The sequence below is a fragment of the Triturus cristatus genome, chromosome 11 (genome assembly GCF_964204655.1).
Source record: "Triturus cristatus chromosome 11, aTriCri1.1, whole genome shotgun sequence".
In the NCBI taxonomy this organism is placed as follows: Eukaryota; Metazoa; Chordata; class Amphibia; order Caudata; family Salamandridae; genus Triturus; species Triturus cristatus.
This window is the reverse complement of record NC_140594.1, coordinates 342,601,695-342,622,149: the sequence shown is the minus strand read 5'-3', so window position 1 is coordinate 342,622,149 and position 20,455 is coordinate 342,601,695.

The window sequence follows — 20,455 nt, the reverse complement described above, 5'->3', positions numbered from 1 at the left end:
TTGCTTCTTTCTGCACTTCTATTGCATCTTTCCACACCTCTGTTGCTTCAGTCAGCAATTCTCTTGCCTCTTCCTGCACTTCGCTTAGTTGTTTCTGCACATCTCTTGCATCTTTCTGCACCTCTGTTGCATCTTTCTGCATATCACTTGCTTCTTTCTGCACCCCTCTTGCCTCTCTCTGCACCCCTATTTTCTCTTTCAGCACCTCTCTGGCCTCTTTCTGCACCCCTGTACCCTCTTTCTGCACCTTTCCAGCCTGTTTCTGCACCTCTCTCGCCTCTTTCTGCACCTCTGTTGCTTCTTTCTATACTTCTCTTGCCTCTTTCTGTACCTCTCTTGCTGTTTTCTGCACGTCACTTGCATCTTTCTGTATCCCTCTTGCCTCTTTCTGCACCTCACTCCCCTCTTTCTGTACCTCACTTCCCTCTTTCTGCACTTCTCTTGCTTCTTTCTATACCTCTGTTGCTTCTTTTAGCAATTCTCTTGCCTCCTTCTGTATTTTCTTGCTTGTTTCTGCACCTCTCTTGTGTCTTTCTGCACCTCTGTTGCCTCTTTCTGCACCCCACTTGCTTCTTTCTGCACCCATCTTGCCTCTTTCCACACCCTTCACCACTCTTTTTGCACCCCTCTTTCCTCTTTCTGTACCTCTGGTACCTCTTTCTGCACCTTTCCTGCCTGTTTCTACATCTCTCATGCCTCTTTATGTTCCTCGATGGCTTCTTTCTGCACTTCTCTTCCTTCTTTATGCACCCCTCCTGCCTCTTTCTGCACCCCTCTTGCCTCTTTTTGCACCTCTGTTGGTTCTTTCTGCACTGCTCTTGCTTCTTTCTGCACCTGTTTTGCAAATCTCGGCATCCCTCATGCCTCTTTCTGCACCCCTCTCCCTATTTCTCTACCTCTCTTGCTTCTTTCTGTACTTCTCTTGCTTTTTCTGCACCCTTCTTACCTCTTTAGGCACCTGTGTTGCTTCTTTCTTCACTTCTCCTGCTTCTTTCTGCACCCTTCTTGCCTCTTTGTGTACCCCTTTTGCCTCTTTGTGTACCTCTCCTGCCTCTTTCTGCACCTCTCCCGCCTTTGTCTGCAGTTCTCTTGCCAATTTCTGTACCTCTTTTGCTTCTCTCTGCACTTTTCTTGCCTCTTTCTGTACCCTCCTTGCCTCTTTCTGCACCTCTGTTGGTACTTTCTGCACTGCTATTGCTTCTTTTTGCACCTCTGTTGCAAATTTCTGCATTCTTCTTGCCTCTTTCTGTTCCCCTATTCCCTCTTTTTGTCCTTTTCTTGCCTCTGTCTGCACACCTGTTCCCTTTTTCTGCACCCCTTTTGCCTGCTTCTGCAACTCTCTTGACTCTTTCTGCAGTTCTCTTGCCTCCTTCTGCACCTCACCTGCCTCTTTCTGCACTTCTCTTGCTTCTTTCTGTACCATTCTTTCTTCTTCTGCATATCTTTGCCTCTTTCTGCACCTCTCTTGCCTCATTCTGCACCTCTTTTAATTCTTTCTGCACTTCGCTCTCCTCTTTCTGCATCCCTCATGCCTCTTTCTGCATCTCACTTGCTTCTTTCTGCACCCCTCTTGCCTCTTTCTGCACCCCTCTTTTCTCTTTCAGCACCTCTCTGGCCTCTTTCTGCACCCATGTTCCCTCTTTCTGCACCTTTCCTACCTCTTTCTGCAACTCTCTTGCCTCTTTTTGTACCTCTGTTGCTTCGTTATGCACTTCTCTTGCCTCTTTCTGTACCTCTCTTGCTGCTTTCTGCATCCATCTTGTCTCTTGTTGCACCCCTCCTCCCTCTTTCTGCACCTCTCTTTCCTCTTTCTGTACGTCTGGTTCTTATTTTTGCACTTCTTTTGCCTCTTTCTGCACCTCTCTTGCTTCTTTCTGCACCCCTGTTGTGTCTTTCTGCACTCACCTTCCCTCTTTCTGTACCTCGCTAGCTTCTTTCTGCATTTCACTTGCATCTTTCCGTATCTCTCTTGCTTCTTTATGCACACTTCTTCCCTTTTTTTACATCCCTCTTGCCTCTTTCTGCACCTCACTTCCCTCTTTCTGTACCTCACTTCCCTCTTTCTGCACTTCTCTTGCTTCTTTCTATACCTCTGTTGCTTCTTTTAGCAATTCTCTTGCCTCCTTCTGCATTTTCTTGCTTGTTTCTGCACCTCTCTTGTGTCTTTCTGCACCTCTGTTGCCTCTTTCTGCACCCCACCTGCTTCTTTCTGCACCCATCTTGCCTCTTTCCGCACCCTTCACCACTCTTTTTGCACCCCTCTTTCCTCTTTCTGTACCTCTGGTACATCTTCTGCTCCTTTCCTGCCTGTTTCTACATCTCTCATGCCTCTTTATGTGCCCCTGTGGCTTCTTTCTGCACTTCTCTTCCTTCTTTCTGTACCCCTCTTGCCTCTTTGTGCACCTCTCCTATGTTTTTCTGCACTGCTATTGCTTCTTTCTGCACCTGTTTTGCAAATTTCTGCATCCCTCATGCCTCTTTCTGCACCCCTCTCCCTATTTCTCTACCTCTCTTGCTTCTTTCTGTACTTCTCTTGCTTTTTTCTGCACTGCTCTTGCTTCTTTCTGCACCTCTCTTGTAAATGTCCTTATCCCTCTTACCTCTTTCTGCACCCCTGTTCCCTCTTTCTGAAGCTTTCTTGCCTGTTTCTGCACCTCTCCTTCCTCTTTCGGCACCTATGTTGCTTCTTTCCGCACCCTTCTTGCCTCTTTAGGCACCTGTGTTGCTTCTTTCTTCACTTCTCCTGCTTCTTTCTGCACCCTTCTTGCCTCTTTGTGTACCCCTTTTGCCTCTTTGTGTACCTCTCCTGCCTCTTTCTGTACCTCTCCCGCCTTTGTCTGCAGTTCTCTTGCCTCTTTCTGTACCTATTTTGCTTCTCTCTGCACTTTTCTTGCCTCTTTCTGTACCCTCCTTGCCTCTTTCTGCACCTCTGTTGGCACTTTCTGCACTGCTATTGCTTCTTTTTGCACCTCTGTTGCAAATTTCTGCATTCTTCTTGCCTCTTTCTGTTCCCCTATTCCCTCTTTTTGTCCTTTTCTTGCCTCTGTCTGCACACCTGTTCCCTTTTTCTGCACCCCTTTTGCCTGCTTCTGCAACTCTCTTGATTCTTTCTGCAGTTCTCTTGCCTCCTTCTGCACCTCACCTGCCTCTTTCTGCACTTCTCTTGCTTCTTTCTGTACACTTCTTTCTTCTTTTGCATTTCGTTTGCCTCTTTCTGCACCTCTCTTGCCTCATTCTGCACCTCTTTTAATTCTTTCTGCACTTTGCTCTCCTCTTTCTGCACCCCTCATGCCTCTTTCTGCATTTCACTTGCTTCTTTCTGCACCCCTCTTGCCTCTTTCGGCACCCCTCTTTTCTCTTTCAGCACCTCTTTTAATTCATTCTGCACTTCGCTCTCCTCTTTCTGCACCCCTCTTGCCTCTTTATGCACCTCTGTTGCGTCTTTCTGCACCTCTCTTGCTTCTTTCTGCACCCCTGTTATCACTTTCTGCACCCCTGTTGTCTCTTTCTGCACTCGTTTTCCTTCTTTCTGCACCTCTCTTGCTTCTTTCTGTACTTTTATTGCTTCTTTCTTCACTTCTCTTCCTTCTTTCTTCACCTCTCTTGCCTCTTTCTGCACCCTTCTTCCCTTTTTTGTATCCCTCTTGCCTCTTTCCGCTATTCTCTTGCCATTTTCTGCACCCCTCTTACCTCTTTCTGCACCTCACTTGCCTCTGTCTGCACTTCTCTTGCTTCTTCCCACACCTCTGTTGCTTCTTTCAGCAATTCTCTTGCCTCTTTCTGTACTTTGCTTGCTTGTTTCTGTACCTCTCGTACATCTTTCTGCGTCTCTGTTGCCTCTTTTTGCACCTCACTTGCTTCTTTCTGCACCCCTCTTGCCTCTATCTGTACCCCTCTTTTCTCTTTCTGCAGCTCTCTTGCCCCTTTCTGCACCCCTGTTACCTCTTTCTGCACCTTTCCTGCCTCTTTCTGTACCTCTCTTGCCTATTTATGCACCTCTCCTACCTATCTCTGTACTCCTCTTGCCACTTATTGCACCTCTACTGCCTCTTCCTGCACCTCTAGTCATTTTCTGCAGTTCTCTTGCCTCTTTCTGCACCTCAATTGCTTCTTTCTTCACCCCTCTTGCCTATTTCTGCTCCCCTCTTTTCTCCTTCTGCACCTCTCTTGCCTCTTTCTGCACCTCTGTTCCCTCTTTCTGCACCTTTCCCACCTGTTTCTGCACCTCTCTTGCCTCTTTCTGTACCTCTGTTGCTTCTTTCTGCACTTCTCTTGCTCTTTCTACACCATTTGCGCCTCTTTCAGCACCTCTGTTGCTTCTTTCTGCACATGTGTTCCTTCTTTCTACACCCCTACTGCCTATTTATGTGCCTCTCTTGCCTCTTTGTGCACCTCTCCTACCTTTTCTGCACCCCTCTTGCCTCTTTTTGCACCTCTATTGGTTATTTCTGCACCTCTCTTGCGGTTTTCTACAGTTCTCTTGCCTCTTTCTGTACCGTTTTTGCTTCTTTCTGCACTTCGCTTGCCTCTTTCTGTACCCCTCTTGCCTCTGTGCAACTCTGTTGGTTCTTTCTGCATTACTCTTGCTTCTTTTGGCACCTCTGACTTGGAGGTAGTTTTAACCCCCCTGCTCTATTATATACTAGGGGAGGTCATGCCAATTACAGGGGTACCCCCACCCATGGTGTACCCTAGTGTATGTAGGTGTCTTCACTGCATTTTAAGTGTCTTTCAGCATAGCACTGGCTCCTGGCCTGGTTAGTCAGAGTCAATTACCACCTGTAACAGCCAACAAAAAGTTGGGGGCACAGAATGCCTTTGGAACAAGGCCTCTTTCTGCACCTCTGGTACATCTTTCTGCATTTCCCTTACTATTTTTTGTGTCTTTCTCCCTCTTTCTGCACATGTCCGACCTCTGTAGGCATAGTTAGAAATTAGCATTTAAAAAACCTTAGACATTTACTGGAAAAACCATGGTTTTCAGGGATGTTATAGTTAGAAATTAGCATTTTAGAAAACCTTTGAAATTCACTGAAAAAAACACAGGTTTCAGGGATGTTATAGTTAGTTGGACATTTCAGTCGTACAAAACCGGTTAGTTAAGCTAACTATAACTGGCGCCCCCGCAATGCACTGCTAATGATGTCACATATTGCATCATTCATGACATGGTCAGTGACATTACTGATTACATCAGTGATGACATCTCAAATGATATCACTGATGACATCACTGATGACATCATACACATGATAATCTGAGACACCTCCTCACACCATAATATAACCTTTGAGATACCCACTCTAAAATACAGACTACCATTTTCGAAACCATAAACAAACCAATACCAGTTACCACATACCCACTCACGGATTCCTAGGTCTACACACACATCCACTCATTGACCCATACAGTCACTCATACATGCAGTCACTCATCAATACAGCACTATCATTTGCACTCATATACCTATACAGACACTCACACACAGCCACTCATCCTAAGAGTTACTCACACACCTAGTCAGTCATGCAAAGAATAAATCACACTCCCATTTACTCACCTATACAGTTATACACACACCACCTCACTTATTCATACAGATACTAACACATACTTAGTCTCTTATACAATCACCGATACAAGCACACACTCATCCATACAGCCACTCTCACAAACACTCATTCTCACATATAGTCATTTATCTACTCAAACACTCATATATACTGCCTTTCACATATGTAGTTACTCACACATGTACTACTGAGAAATCCATTCACTCACCAACACACCCATACATACACTCACCCACCCATACAGCCCTTCTCAGATGTTTAACTTTAGCACCGCTTGACGAATCTTCACAAAACTTTCAACAAACGTCCCCTTTTTGTTCAGCTGCACCATTGAAAGTTTTGGAGGGATCTGTCAAGCGGGAGCTGAACAATGATGAGTTGACCATGACTACAGCCCAAATCGCTGAACAGAATTGCACCAAATTTGTCCTAAAGCTAGACATTGGTCCAAAAAGCGTAATTTTTGTGATTTAGTGTAAATCTACTGAGACCCTACTGAAATTTGACTGGCTGCCATCACTTCAACTAAGAAGTTTTGGCAGCCATCTTGGGACTCAATTGAACTGAGCCTTACAAAAAATGTTTTTACAAAAGGGTGCAAAGTAGGAACACCCTGGCCCCTTAGGCCTTTTGGGGAAGGGATCTTATCCCTTAGGGCCCCAAAAATAATTTGTACAAAATATTTTCAGCAGGCTCCATGTATCCTACCCCAAAAAAAACCAACCAAAGGGCGGGCTCCCTTGCTTTGTCCATTGCGCTCTTGCAGAAAATGCTCTTGCTTGCTGAAAGCGGAGCATGTCTGTTTCCTTACCCACTGTCCAGTAAACAGGGAAGCAGACAAATTGCATTGAGATCCAGGGAGCTACATCCCCTACTAGTAGTGTGCCAGGAGGTGCATTTTCAAAGTAGTGGGGAAAGGGGGCACTGCCTCCTACGAGGTCTCAGCAATCCCCCCGTGTGGGACTTACCGGAGGTAACAGGTGGGGTAGTTTGCCCCCAAGGATGTGCTTGGGGCCAATTACCTCTCCTGTTATCTCCAGTAAATAAAACATAGCGGGATTGCTCAGAGGTCTTAAGAGGCCATGCTTCCTTTCTCCACCACTCTGCAAATGTGGCTCGTGGTGCACTTCTGGTTGGGGAATTAGGTCCACTTTACTCCTAAGGGACCTTGCAGGCCAAGAAGCCCTCCTGGTACCCCCTGTAAGTCCTACACAGCTGGTTTCCTGAGAGCTGGCCAGAGGCCCTGTAGGAGAGTAGGATCTGCTTCACATGGGTACCCCCACTTTTTGCTGGTGTTTCACTGATTTTCGACCTTAGTCTGGCTTTGGCCCTGCTAGTTAGGACCCCAGACTAGCTGCGTCCTCTCTAAAATGGTTTGCATGTACATTAGGTATATATATATTTGGATTCTGGAGTGGCTTATAAGCCCCTAGTATATGGTATACTATGTACCTAGGGCATAGGTACCTCAGAGGCCTACCAGGGGCTGAAGCATGTATTATGCCACCCCTGGGAAGCACTCCAAAATGGCACCACAGGTCTGCTATGGCAGCCTAGGTAAGGGTGTGCTTGCACCCCCTACGATGGTATAGGCTACCTATATCACTACCATTTCACACACATATAAAACCTATAAGGCACTCCTATGGCAGGCCTTAAAAATCCTGAAGGCAGAGTGCTTGGTTTTTATGTGAAAGGGTGCCCCTGCATGAGCAGAGCCCCTCTGCAGTGTTCGGAGTACCTGTGGTGCAGCCTGACCATATACTCTTAAGTGCATTATAACCTCGCGGTAAATGCTAACTTTGGAATGGCTGCACGGAAACATGTCCTGTTTGGTGTCAAAAGCTTTGGAATACTACCCCCCACCAGTTCTGGCGGCGGGGTTGCATTCCACCCTTCTAGAGATAGAGACATGTTCACACTGGTCTAACCCGGTAGGACTTTCTAAAGCCCTGGCATCACAAAATGGATGCCTCTGCCACAGACACAGGTCTGGCCTCCTGCTGCTGACTGAAACTCCGGCAGGGGAGGCCTGGACAATAGTTTTCCTGTCCCAGGGAGGTGTAACCCCCTCCCCAGACAGGCAGATGTGTATTGAGGCTGGGCGGGAGCACTCTCTGGTGCTTTGAAGTCCTGCAATGGGGGCACATTTGGTGTCCCTGTGCATAGTCCAGTTCAAACCACTTGCAGGGGCTACCTGCCCCTGCTCTGGCACGAAACTGGACAAAGGAAATGGGTGTAACCACCCCTCTTTCCAAACCCTTCCATAGGTGGGTCCCTAGAGTATGTCCAACCCCCAAATGTAGTATAAGTATGGTGACCCAGTCCTTGCGACTTTAGATGACCCTGGACGAAACTCTGCAATATATATCCTGGACCTTCGATGTTGTTTCCTGGCTAGAAGACTGAAGAAATCTCCCTTGGAGTCAAGGAGTGACTCCCCTGCTTGGCAGGCACCAAAGAAGCAACTGTCCTGTCTGCAATTCCGAAGCTCCCGTTGGACGCTGAAGTCTCTGCATCACCAGAGGTAGATTTCCTGACTTCCCCGAGGCTGCCCTGAGTCAACAGCAAAGCTGAGGCCCATGACTATCGTGGGTGACGAGGAACCGTGACCCCTGGGCACCGCGTACTATTGCTGGTACATCGATTTCCTTTTCATCCTTGAAATTCTGCTTTGGACTCTGAGTAGCCCCAGCCTTGTGCACTGACTGCACTGAAGTTCTCTGGCCTCCACTCCACGAGTGACCCGTGGGCCGGGTTCCAGTGCGACCGCTTGAGGCTCCTTCGCGATTGCTAGCCCGTTGACTAGTAGGTCCCCACAAAGGCAACTCCTCTTCTGCTTGGGCTTCCCTGGTTGCTCCAGATGTGCCCTGACTTACCCCCGCTGGGTGATTATTATTATTATTATTTAGGTTTTTATAGAGCGCGTAGTCACCCTCGAGTATCCCAGCGCTGAAACCTCAGACTCCTAAGGAGGGGGCAAAGAGGGGCTGATGACGAGTCAGGGGAATAGAAGAGTTTTGAGGGATTTTCTGAACCGTAGGAGGTTTGGTTCAGCTCTGAGATTCGGAGGGAGTGCGTTCCACCTTCTAGCTGTGTTGACGGAGAAGCGGCGGCCGCCTATGCGGGCTTTCTTCACCCTGGGGACAATGATCAGGTTTCCCTGTTCTGACCGGAGCGCTCTCGTTGGTCTGTATGGAGTGATCCAATTATTCAGAATAGGGGGGCCGGCGTTATGCAAAACCTTGTGGGTCAGGCAAAGGGCTTTAAAAACGACTCTTTCCCTCACGGGGAGCCAATGGAGTTTCCTCAGAGCTGGTTTGGCTGAGGTTCTCGCTGGGGTGTTCGTGAGTAGGCGTGCTGCGGCGTTCTGAACTTTTTGCAGTATTTGGAAAGTGGCTTCCGGTGCTCCGAGGTAAATGGCATTGCTATAGTCCAGTCTGGATAGGACTAAGCCTTGAATCAGCAGAAGACGGGACTGAGAAGGTAGTAGCGGGAGCACCTTTCTACAAGATCTGAGTAGGCCATAGCAGATGCCAGCAGTTTTCCTAGCCTGAGTCCTGAAGGTGAGATCTGTCTCCAGCCATACTCCCAAACTCTTAACCTCCGTCTTGGGAGTGGGGGGTTCACCCATACAAGCGGGCCAGAGATTTGAGGGAAGGCTCCTAGTTTTGTGACCTAGGAGCAAGATCTCTGTTTTTGACCCGTTTAGTTTGAGGTCTGAGTCATTCATCCATTGATGGACGTTGGAGAGGCAGTCTCGAAGATTGGCGGGCTCTAGCTTGGGGTGGGAAAGTGTCACCACCAGCTGAGTGTCGTCAGCATAGCTGACGATAGTGATTCCGAATGGTGAGACCAGCTCCTCCAGTGGGGCCATATACACGTTAAAAAGCGTGGGGCTCAGTGAGGAGCCCTGAGGCACTCCACACCGGAGGGGGATAGAGGGGGAGCGGATTTCTCCTTCCCAGACTTGGAAGGAGCGTCGGGAGAGGAAGGATACGAGCCATTTAAGCGCGCTGTCTTTCACGCCGATGTTATCCAGGCGCTGGGCTAGGACCAGGTGGCTGACAGTGTCGAATGCCGCGCTTAGGTCTAGGAGGACCACTGCCACTGATCCTCCAGTGTCGATAATTTCTCTTGCCCTCTCTACGGCAGCCAGGAGGGCGGTGTCAGTGCCCTGGCCTGGTCTAAAGCCTGTCTGGGAGTTTTTAAGAAGGTGGTTTGCTTCTAAGAAGTGAGATAGCTTTTTGTTAACAAGCTTCTCCGCGATCTTACCTATCCAGGGGAGGAGCGAGAAGGGTCTGTAGTTGGATAGGTCCGCGGGGTCTAACGAAGGTTTCTTGAGTAGACCTTTGACAACCGCCTCCTTCCAATTTTGTGGAACTTCTCCTTGGGCGAGCGAGGTGTTAATGAGGGCAGTAAGTTTAGCTGTGATGGTCCGAGTGATGTTTTTGGCGAACCGAACGGGAACTGAGTCACTGGGGGCACCACTCTTAGTAGATGCTAGGGTTACTGCCACTTCCTCCTCGGTGACTGGTCCGAATGCCACTAAATGTGGTGTGTCGGGTTTATCGGGGGCATTCCTTAACGCAGGGGATAACTCCTTTACTTTGTCTGAGGTAGCGGATTTGGTAGCAGGAAGGGAGGAGAGAATTTTTTTAATCTTATCGTCAAAAAAATTGGCGAGGTTGGTACATTTTTCTACGGCTGCTATGGGGTCCATGGGTATCTGCGGAGGGGCTGGAACATGGAGAAGCTCTTTGAGGATAGAAAAAGTCTCTTTGGCTGAGCAAGAGGAGTTCTTTATTTTTTCCTCATAAAAGTAGCTTTTTGCGATAAGGAGGGCTTGTTTATAGGCTTTCATAGCTGATTGATAGGCGCTTTTCTCCGTCGCCGATTTGTTTTTTCTCCATGTACGCTCTGTCTTTTTGCACTCCTTCCTTAGCATGTTCAAGGGCGGGGTGTACCAAGGGGCATGGTTGATCCTTTTTGCATGCTTAAGGGTGCTGGTTAGCGGGACAAGGCTGTCTAGAGGGTCGGAGAGCCAGCTGTTGAATTCTCTATCGGCGATATTAGGGTCGGTTGAGAGGGGGCCAGCGGATTCTCGTAGCTTAGCTTCCCATTCTTCTGGTATTAACTTATGCCATCGTCTAGTCCATCAGACCTTGCTGGTCTGCACCGACATCCTTCTTCTCTTTCCACGAGACTTGCCGTTGCCAAAGCTTGTTGGGTCCAATCTGGTCGCCAACACCGCAGCACTCAACAGACTTTGTGGTACAGCTCAAATCCAGCTCATGGACTTCGTCAACACCTCCTGGACCTCGTGGCTGAAGAGTCAAGACACCCGTCAACTCACTTGAAGCACCCGACATCTGTGGGCATTGGTCCATCCTGCCCCCGGTCACTGGCAAGTGACCCGGACTTGGTCCCCTCTGCTTTCAGGTTCCTTCCATCCTAGATCCAGGCTTGAATCTCTTCGGACACTTCTCCTCTTCACGGCAGCAGCAGTTCTTCGCCAGCTTCCATTGTAATCGACGACGCGACCCGACGCCAAAAGACACCTATGCACCCGGCTTCCCTGGGTGAGGTAAATTGAGTACTCCGGTGCTCTCGTGGGTGCTAGCCCTAGAACTTCTCAAGTCCAAAAGTGTTTGGTCCTGACTCGATTCTAAGTGTCCCTAATCTTCAAATTTCCAACCGCAACATTGCCCATAGAATCTAACGGGAACCCGCGATTGTGTTTACACACTGCACACGGCCCCTGTGGGTCCCCGGTGTCACTACCTTGGGTGGTTCCTTGGGGTCCCAGTGATTCTACAGGCTCTAGGCCTTGTGTCTAGTTCAGTCGTGGTTCTTATACCACTTTATTGGTACATGGTTTGGTACGCCCCTAGGGCCCAAACGTGTATTTGTGCTATTACTGTTGATTGCTAACTTGTGACTTAAATACTTCGAACTCCAGTCTCATAAAGAGACTAGAGCGGTGTGTTTAATCTTAAATACATATATTTTAAATATATAACTGGTGTGGTTGTCCTTTCATTTGATCATTCAAGAGATTATAGACTGGTAAAACAAGCTGCTTTACATTCCTTCAAGACTTAGCCTGAAGGCTGCTCTCCATAGCTACCACTAGGATAGCTTTCAATAAAGGTTGTCTTTAACCTATTCACCATAAGGGTTTGTTTGGACTGATACAGGGTGCCCACTAGAACTAGTGGACAGCATATATCAGGCCACCTTTTCACAGGCCCATTACCCTTTCTCGACCTCTTTGTAAACATGACTACTACTTAAAAAACCATAGAAAATCACTGAAAAAAACAAAGGTTACATGTATGATAGTTAGGAAATCTATAACAAAAAACTTAGAAATTCACTGAAAAAAACAAATGTTACAGAGGTGTTATAGCTAGCCTCAGGTTTCACTCATACGAAACCTGAGAAATTCAGCTGTTACAGTTAGCTATAACTAACACCCCTGCAAAACATTGCTTATAACCTCACATATTAGATCACTCATTACATGGTCAGTGACATCAATGATGACATCACTGATGACATCTCAGATGACATCATCTATAAAATTTCTGATGCATCCACTCACACCCCCACATAACCTTTCACGCACCCACTGCAACTTCCACACTACTATTCTCAAACCTACACCAGTACCTACACAGCCAATCCTTGATTCTTAGGACTACACACACACCCACTCATGCACCCACCCACTCACTCACTAACACACCCACTGACATATATACTCATACACCCATGCAGCCACCCATACACTTACACACACACACACACACACACACACACTCACTTACAGTCAGTCACGCAGCAACTGAATCATCCATACAGGCACACATACACCCACTGATTAACCAATATACCTTGGAATATATATTTAACTTAACACTCATAAACTTTTTAAAAACACTCACACTCACTGGATGATATCATCAGTGATGTCATTTTAGATGTCATCAGTGATGTCACTAATCATGTCATGAGTGATGTAATATATGTGGCCAGAAGCAGTGCATTGTGAGGGCAAAAGTTATAGTTAGCTCAGCTAACTGTAACTTCTGAATTTCTCTGGTTGAAGTCGAGACCCCATTGTGGCATCAAGTGCGGTCCCCATGTAACATCGTGGTGGAGTCTTGGATCCACCCACGTTAGATAAATAAAAAATATCTAAATATTAATGTACTCAATAATGTATTGACTTATAGACTTATACAAACAGTTACACATGTAGTCACAGAGTAATTCATGGACGTATGTACCCATTCACAGAGCTAATGAAACACTGATGTATCCACTTACAGATCTAATCAGCTAGTGATGCATTGACTTCCAGGCAGTGCTGCCCCCCATTAGAGACCTACTGATTTACTGACACGTCCACTCACTAACCCACACAGACACTGACTCATCAACCCACCCACACACTAAAACTGACTCACAAACTGATGCACTGACTTAGAGATTTAAACAGACACATCCTTTCACAGACTGTAGGAAAGTAGGATCTGCTTCTTATGGATACCCCCACTTTTTGCTAAAATGTGATACCATTTTTGACTAGTCTGACTGGGATCCTGCTAATCAGGACCCCAGTGTATCTGCCTTCTCCCTAAACTGTATTGTTATGTAGTTAGGTACACTCCAGATTGGATACTGGGGTACCCTTGTCAGTCCCTAGTATATGGTACACATGTACCCAGGGCATAGGTAACCCAGATGCCTCCCATAGGCTGAAGCATGTATTATGCCACCCATGAGAGACCATGCAAAATGGAACCACAGGCCTGCCATTGCAGCCTGTGTAAGTTGGTGCATGTACCACTTACTTAAGATATAGGTTTACTATATCTAAGGGTCACTGCACTTAAAACCTATAAGTTACCCCTATAGCAGGTCTTAACAATCCTGAAGGCAGTATATGCAAAAAATGTTTAGAAGCTCATTGTTTTCCACAGCTGTTCTAGTGGAAATGGTGGACAATTTGATGATCGACCTGTGCGGATTCCAGCATCTGAATATCATTGATTAGGAATATACTGTGAAGATTCAAGAATTCGGCAACGCATTCCCTATCTATTTTGTCTTCTCTTTGATAGTGATTTGTCTGGGCTCTCATATGCAGTGGACTATATATTAAAAACAGGAATTCATCGACAACATCTTTCTGCAAGACAACTGATGGAGAAAAATGAATAAAGGAATGAAAATCTGGAATGTCACTTACTAACTTCAATGGTGTGTCAACGTAGTACCAACGAATATTGGTATCTTGCCATGGTGAACTAAAATGTATGTTGAGAAACCTAGGTACACCTACTTGGTTTGTAACACATAGTTGAGCTGAAAATGCATGGGCGGATTTACTTAAATTCTTATGAGATGCAAATTCAGATACAAAAAACATTGAAGTGAAGACAGCTGGAGAACTCTGTTCCTTGGGTCCTGCAAATGTCTGCAGATATTTTAACAATAGGTTTGAAGCTATGATGTAATTTATCTGCAATAAAAGCATTTCACCTCCTGGAAAGGTAACTGATTTTTTAGGTGAAAAGACTACCAAGCCAGAGATGCTCCTCATTTGGACCAGATAGTGATGAGCCTGTTCTGTCTTTTATTGAACATTAGGTTACGTGTACCATTCCAAGAGAAGGAGGATAAGACTGCTTGAGAGAACAAGTTTTACGGTTTCAAAGTCATAGATGTGGAAAATACTGCAGAGGAAAATACAAATGTAAAGGAAAATGTTATACGAAATGTCGTTTTGGATTTGCATGACCACGAAATCTCCCAACAATACATACAACTTAAGAAGAGCAGAAGCTTAAAAGTATATTAGTGACAATATTCCAGTCATTTTGAAAATGTGGAATGCAAACATGGATATTCAGTTTGTTGCAGACAGCTCACTTTTTGGTGCTTGTCATGTCACATTGTATATTACAAAATCTGAGAATTCAGAGATGTGTAAAGAAATCTCTGCAGAAAAGAGTCTGAGCAAGAAATTGTACAGCTTTAGCTTGAAGATGCTTTCCCATAGAGATATAGGATCTTATGAGTGTTGTGATCGGTTGAGCTCAGCCAGTTTGTATTCAAAATGAAGATGAATCGTTTGGGTAATACTAGGCCTAGCCTTCACACGGAAAAGAGTATTGAAATCTTTTCCGGAAATCCAATACTCAGAAGAGTATGAGCCAGTAAGAACTGATATTGTTAAAACTATTATGTTGGATACATAATATCCAAAAAGTAGTCCACATCTTGAAAACCTATATCTGTATGAAATATTTAAATACTACAGATTTAAAATGAATGTTACAGAAAATCTAAGAGAACAAAAATATGCAGTAATTGGATATGATGGATGTTTAGTAAATACTTATTAACCACAGAAAACTCAGTTACCAAACTCCATATAATAGGGAATTTTTCCATTTAGCACTTCTGGAACTGTTTAAGCCTTGGCACAGTGAAACAGAATTACTTGGAGATTTTGACTGCTATGAAGATTAGTTCAATGCAATTAAAGATACAATTCAGTTTACGGTATCTCCGACTTACTTGAAAATGATCATTGATGAGATTGAACAAGAAGGAGCTATTGCCGCTGAACTAGCTAGAGAAGGTTCACAAAGCAGTCAAAGTTCTCATCTATTAACTCAAAATCAACATGGACAACCAAATATTGAAAATGAAGCAGCAATAGCCATGAATGAGGTAGAAACTGCAATGCAGCCAGCATAACAGGATATTACTGAGTTTGAACAGTTATTATTTATTATTAATTAGGTTTTTGTAGAGCGCGTAGTCACCCAAGAGTATCCCAGCGCTAAACCTCGTAGTCCTGAGGATGAAAGTAAGGGGTCCAGTCGGTTTTAGGGAAAGAGGAAAGTCTTGAGGGATTTCCTGAAGCGCAGGAGGTTAGGTTCTGATCTGATTCTTAAGGGGAGCGCGTTCCATTGTTTGGCTGTGTGGACTGAGTAGCGACGGCCTCCTGTGCGGGCCTTTTTCACCCTCGGAACCACAAGTAGGTTTTCCTGGTCTGAGCGGAGCGCTCTTGTGGGTTTATAGGGGGTGATGCATTTGTTGAGGGCTGGAGGGCCTGCATTGTGGAGTACCTTGTGAGCCAGGCATAGGGCCTTGAAAATCACTCTTTCCCTGATCGGAAGCCAATGCAGTCTTTTCAGTGCGGGTTTGGCTGATGTTCTGGCTGGGGTATTCGTGAGCAGACGGGCAGCGGCGTTCTGGGTTTTCTGCAGTATTTGAAGAGTGGATTCCGGGGCTCCTAAGTAAATGGCGTTGCTGTAGTCCAACCTGGACACAACTAGGCCTTGGATCAGTAGTAGTTGGAACTGGAACGGGAGTAGGGGGAGTACCTTTCTACATGATCTTAAAATGCCGTAGCAAATGCCGGCCGTTTTCCTTGCCTGTGTTCTGAAGGTGAGATCTTTCTCTAGCCATACTCCCAGGCTCTTCACTTCCGTTTTAGGGGAAGGGGGTTCACCCAGACAGACTGGCCAGATGTTAGGGGGTAGATTCAGCGTCTTTTGACCTAGGAGAAGGATCTCCGTTTTTGACCCGTTTAACTTTAGGGCGGAGTCGCTCATCCATTGGTGTAAAATGGAGAGGCAGTCATGAAGATTGGAAGGCTCTTGCTTGGGGTGGGAGAGAGTCACTACAAGCTGAGTGTCGTCAGCATAACTGACGATGGTGACTCCGAAAGGGGCGACCAGCTCTTCCAGTGGGGCCATGTACACGTTAAATAACGTGGGGCTTAGTGATGAGCCCTGTGGCACACCACACCGGAGATTTTTAAAAGCGAGTGATCTCCCGGCTTCCGCCTCAGGAGTGTGCGAGGGTCTGGGTTGATGCGCTGTCAGCAGCGTTTTATAGTTCGGTGGGCGAGTGGGCGTGGCCTAAGGGTAGGCGTGGCCTCGTTCCTCGCCGTCAATGGCGGCTGAATTGGTTCATTTTTGTGGCGTTTGGTGCAGCGAAAAGTTCGCTGTTTAGGCGGTTCTGGAGCACGCTCTGGTGGTGCCAGAAGGGTGAGTGCAGTTTAAAATACAGAGAGTCTGCAATTTGTGACACAAGAAATACAATTTTTAAAAGCGAGTGATCTCCCGGCTTCCGCCTCAGGAGTGTGCGAGGTTCTGGGTTGATGCGCTATCAGCAGCGTTTTATAGTTCGGTGGGCGAGTGGGCGTGGCCTAAGGGTAGGCGTGGCCTCGTTCCTCGCCGTCAATGGCGGCTGAATTGGTTCGTTTTTGTGGCGTTTGGTGCAGCGAAGAGTTCGCTGTTTAGGCGGTTCTGGAGCACGCTCCGGTGGTGCCAGAAGGGTGAGTGCAGTTTAAAATACAGAGAGTCTGCAATTTGTGACACAAGAAATACAATTTTTAAAAGCGAGTGATCTCCCGGCTTCCGCCTCAGGAGTGTGCGAGGGTCTGGGTTGATGCGCTGTCAGCAGCGTTTTATAGTTCGGTGGGCGAGTGGGCGTGGCCTAAGGGTAGGCGTGGCCTCGTTCCTCGCCGTCAATGGCGGCTGAATTGGTTCATTTTTGTGGCGTTTGGTGCAGCGAAAAGTTCGCTGTTTAGGCGGTTCTGGAGCACGCTCTGGTGGTGCCAGAAGGGTGAGTGCAGTTTAAAATACAGAGAGTCTGCAATTTGTGACACAAGAAATACAATTTTTAAAAGCGAGTGATCTCCCGGCTTCCGCCTCAGGAGTGTGCGAGGTTCTGGGTTGATGCGCTATCAGCAGCGTTTTATAGTTCGGTGGGCGAGTGGGCGTGGCCTAAGGGTAGGCGTGGCCTCGTTCCTCGCCGTCAATGGCGGCTGAATTGGTTCGTTTTTGTGGCGTTTGGTGCAGCGAAGAGTTCGCTGTTTAGGCGGTTCTGGAGCACGCTCCGGTGGTGCCAGAAGGGTGAGTGCAGTTTAAAATACAGAGAGTCTGCAATTTGTGACACAAGAAATACAATTTTTAAAAGCGAGTGATCTCCCGGCTTCCGCCTCAGGAGTGTGCGAGTTAGAAGAATAACTGAATATTGAACAAAAAAAATATATCTGCAAGTCAAAAAAGTAGAACATGGCTTCCTCCACGAAAAAAGAATGTCAATGTTCATCATTTCAACCTATTCTATTATATATTAGTGGTCAAGCTGGGACAGAAAAACATTTCTTAATTACATTTCTGACAAGTTATCTACACAGGAATACAGAATCAAATTTATCGTTTGTCATAACAGCACCCACTGGATTAGCAGCAGAGAACATTAAAGGTATTCCTTTACAACAGTTACTTCCGCTACCTGTTGAACAGGATAATAAACTAGAATATCAGAAGTAATCCAGGGAAGCTTGTATGAAGTCTCAAGAGTACTGAAGAAACTGAAACCTTTAATCATTGATGAGGTGAGCATGTTCTCAAACTTAATGCTGTCCGCTGAACAAATAATGAATCTTTATGGTTCCATTTGCTGCTCTAAGGCCACTTATGGTGCAGAAGTGTGGGGCTTTGTAAACATCCAGCAATTACAGCGGGAGGAAAACAACATTTTACGCTCAATTTTGAAGATTCCGCAGAGTACCCCAGCCACAATAGCCCATAGCGAACTAGGGAGGCCATATTTAGAAGATCTGGTTAAACTTAGACCCATTTTGGCATGGCTGAAAATTTGGTTAAACCCTGAGGTGACTTTAGGAAGACAAATTATTAGTGATTGCATGGGAAGGGATAAAAGCATGAGTATACCATGGCTGAAATATGTATTGATCAGCTTGGAAAACCTTGGCCGTAAGGATCTATTCTTAAAACCAACAACGATTGTAGCTCAAGACAAGTTGTTGATCAAGAGATCATTTTTGGCCGAGAGAGTTACAGGTAGAGCAGAGGCTGAAGGGATTGAAAGTACCGTGAGAGCCTATAGTTTGGTAAAAAACTCGGAGGGAATGGAGCCGTATCTTTATCTCATGCACAACGCCCAGGATAGATTTTTAATGTCCCGTTTTAGGCTCAATCTTTTACCATATTTACTGGCTGATCCACCAGGTTTTATATTTCCGATTGAGCAGAAGGGTGCCTGCGGCTGTGACAATAGGTCTCCGCAGGACACCCTTCATTTTGTACTCCTGTGCCCTTTTTATTCAATGCCTAGGCGCAGATTTCTGGCAGAAATTTTAAAGCGCACCAAGTTAACACATGCCAAAGATGCACTAATTTTTTTGCAAAAAGCTGCTGATCCCCTGACACTATGTAGTATTATGAACTTTATTAGAGTTGCGGTGCGATTAAGGGCAACTACAGAGATATTCTGATTGAAATTATCTCATTGAAATGTTTTAATCATGGAGTAACAGTCAGGATTCTTATAGTGATTTAATTGTATTTTTAGCTGTTTGTATCTATGTGCTTTTATGATGTTTTTTAACCATCGAATAAAGATTGACTGACTGGCTAATGCTTCTCTTTGTACACTTGATAATGCAACAGATTTTGAAAAAGAGTATGAGGTGCTGTTTGGAGGAAAACATTTAATTTTATTTGAAGACCTACTACAACTTACTCCTGTTAATGGCCAACCTGTTTTTCAAACACTTCTTCATGATGAGACAACAAAATCAATGGGAAGCATTAAAAATGCAAATATTTGGTCAGCATCTGAATATAAGGTACTTGTGAAAAATATGCGAAAAGCAGCTGATGAAGATTAAGGAAATATTCTTAAGTACATGAGAATTGGCAGGTTGACAAAACATGGTAAACAAGTTTGAGAAATTCGGCTAATAAGGAATTTGTTTACATCTAAAAAAACACCAGCAGAACTAATGTATAATATGCTCATAGAAAACGAATCCATAGTTTGTTTAATGCCTACACTGCAAGAGTGTTCTAGTTTTAATGAACAGCTACTGAAACGGGGAAAACAACAAATTCTGGAGCTATTGACAAAATGGAACACCAGGGAGTAACAATTCTACTAACTGATAAACCTGAAAATTGGATTCTTTGGAAAAGTCTGTATCTAAAACTGTAGGATTAAAAAATTTTACTTGTATGTAAAGACTCTCCAGTAATGTTACATAAGTGGAGCAATGGGAAAAGTATTGATTTTGCACATTTTCAAAATAAAGCTGGAATAGAATTTGACCAGATTAATGAAGTAAAACAGATTGGGCATTGTCGTGTACGTTTGTTGCTTGTGAAGGACTTGTATGTTCGAAGACAACAGTTTCCAATGTCTCTATCATATGCAGTAACTATTTAAAAATCTCAAGGTTTAAGTATAGACAGGGCTTTTGTAAATATTGGAAGTACTATGTTCAAAAAGGGATGGCATACGTTGAATTGTATCGAGTTCAAACATTGTCCACTTTGTATCAGATAGAATTTGATTAGAAAAATGTTAGGGCTGATGCAAGTTGTGTAAGAATGCTTGATACTCCTCATTTAGGTGAATACTGAATATATGAGAAACACACACAATGTCCAAAAATGGAAATATATGAAACATTCAACTGAAATTCAAGATAAGATAAGAAAAGCTTTGAAAAAAAAGTTGAACGCTTAAAGATAAATAAGTTGGAAATTAATTGTGATATTGTAGGATACCAGGAAGAAAAGAGTTCAGATATCAACTGTTATGCTAATGTGCTTCTGAGTGTAATCTTTCATTTACCACATCTTCTTAATGAAATCATCGAAAACTGTAAACAAAATATTCTTTTTCTGCTCTACATCATTCTACATCATTCATTTCAACTGTTGCTTACTGACAGAAGTATAAAACATACTGCTTCTGGCATTCAACATCTTTTGGATATATGTAGCGGATCAGTGAGTTTGCTCTCACCATGC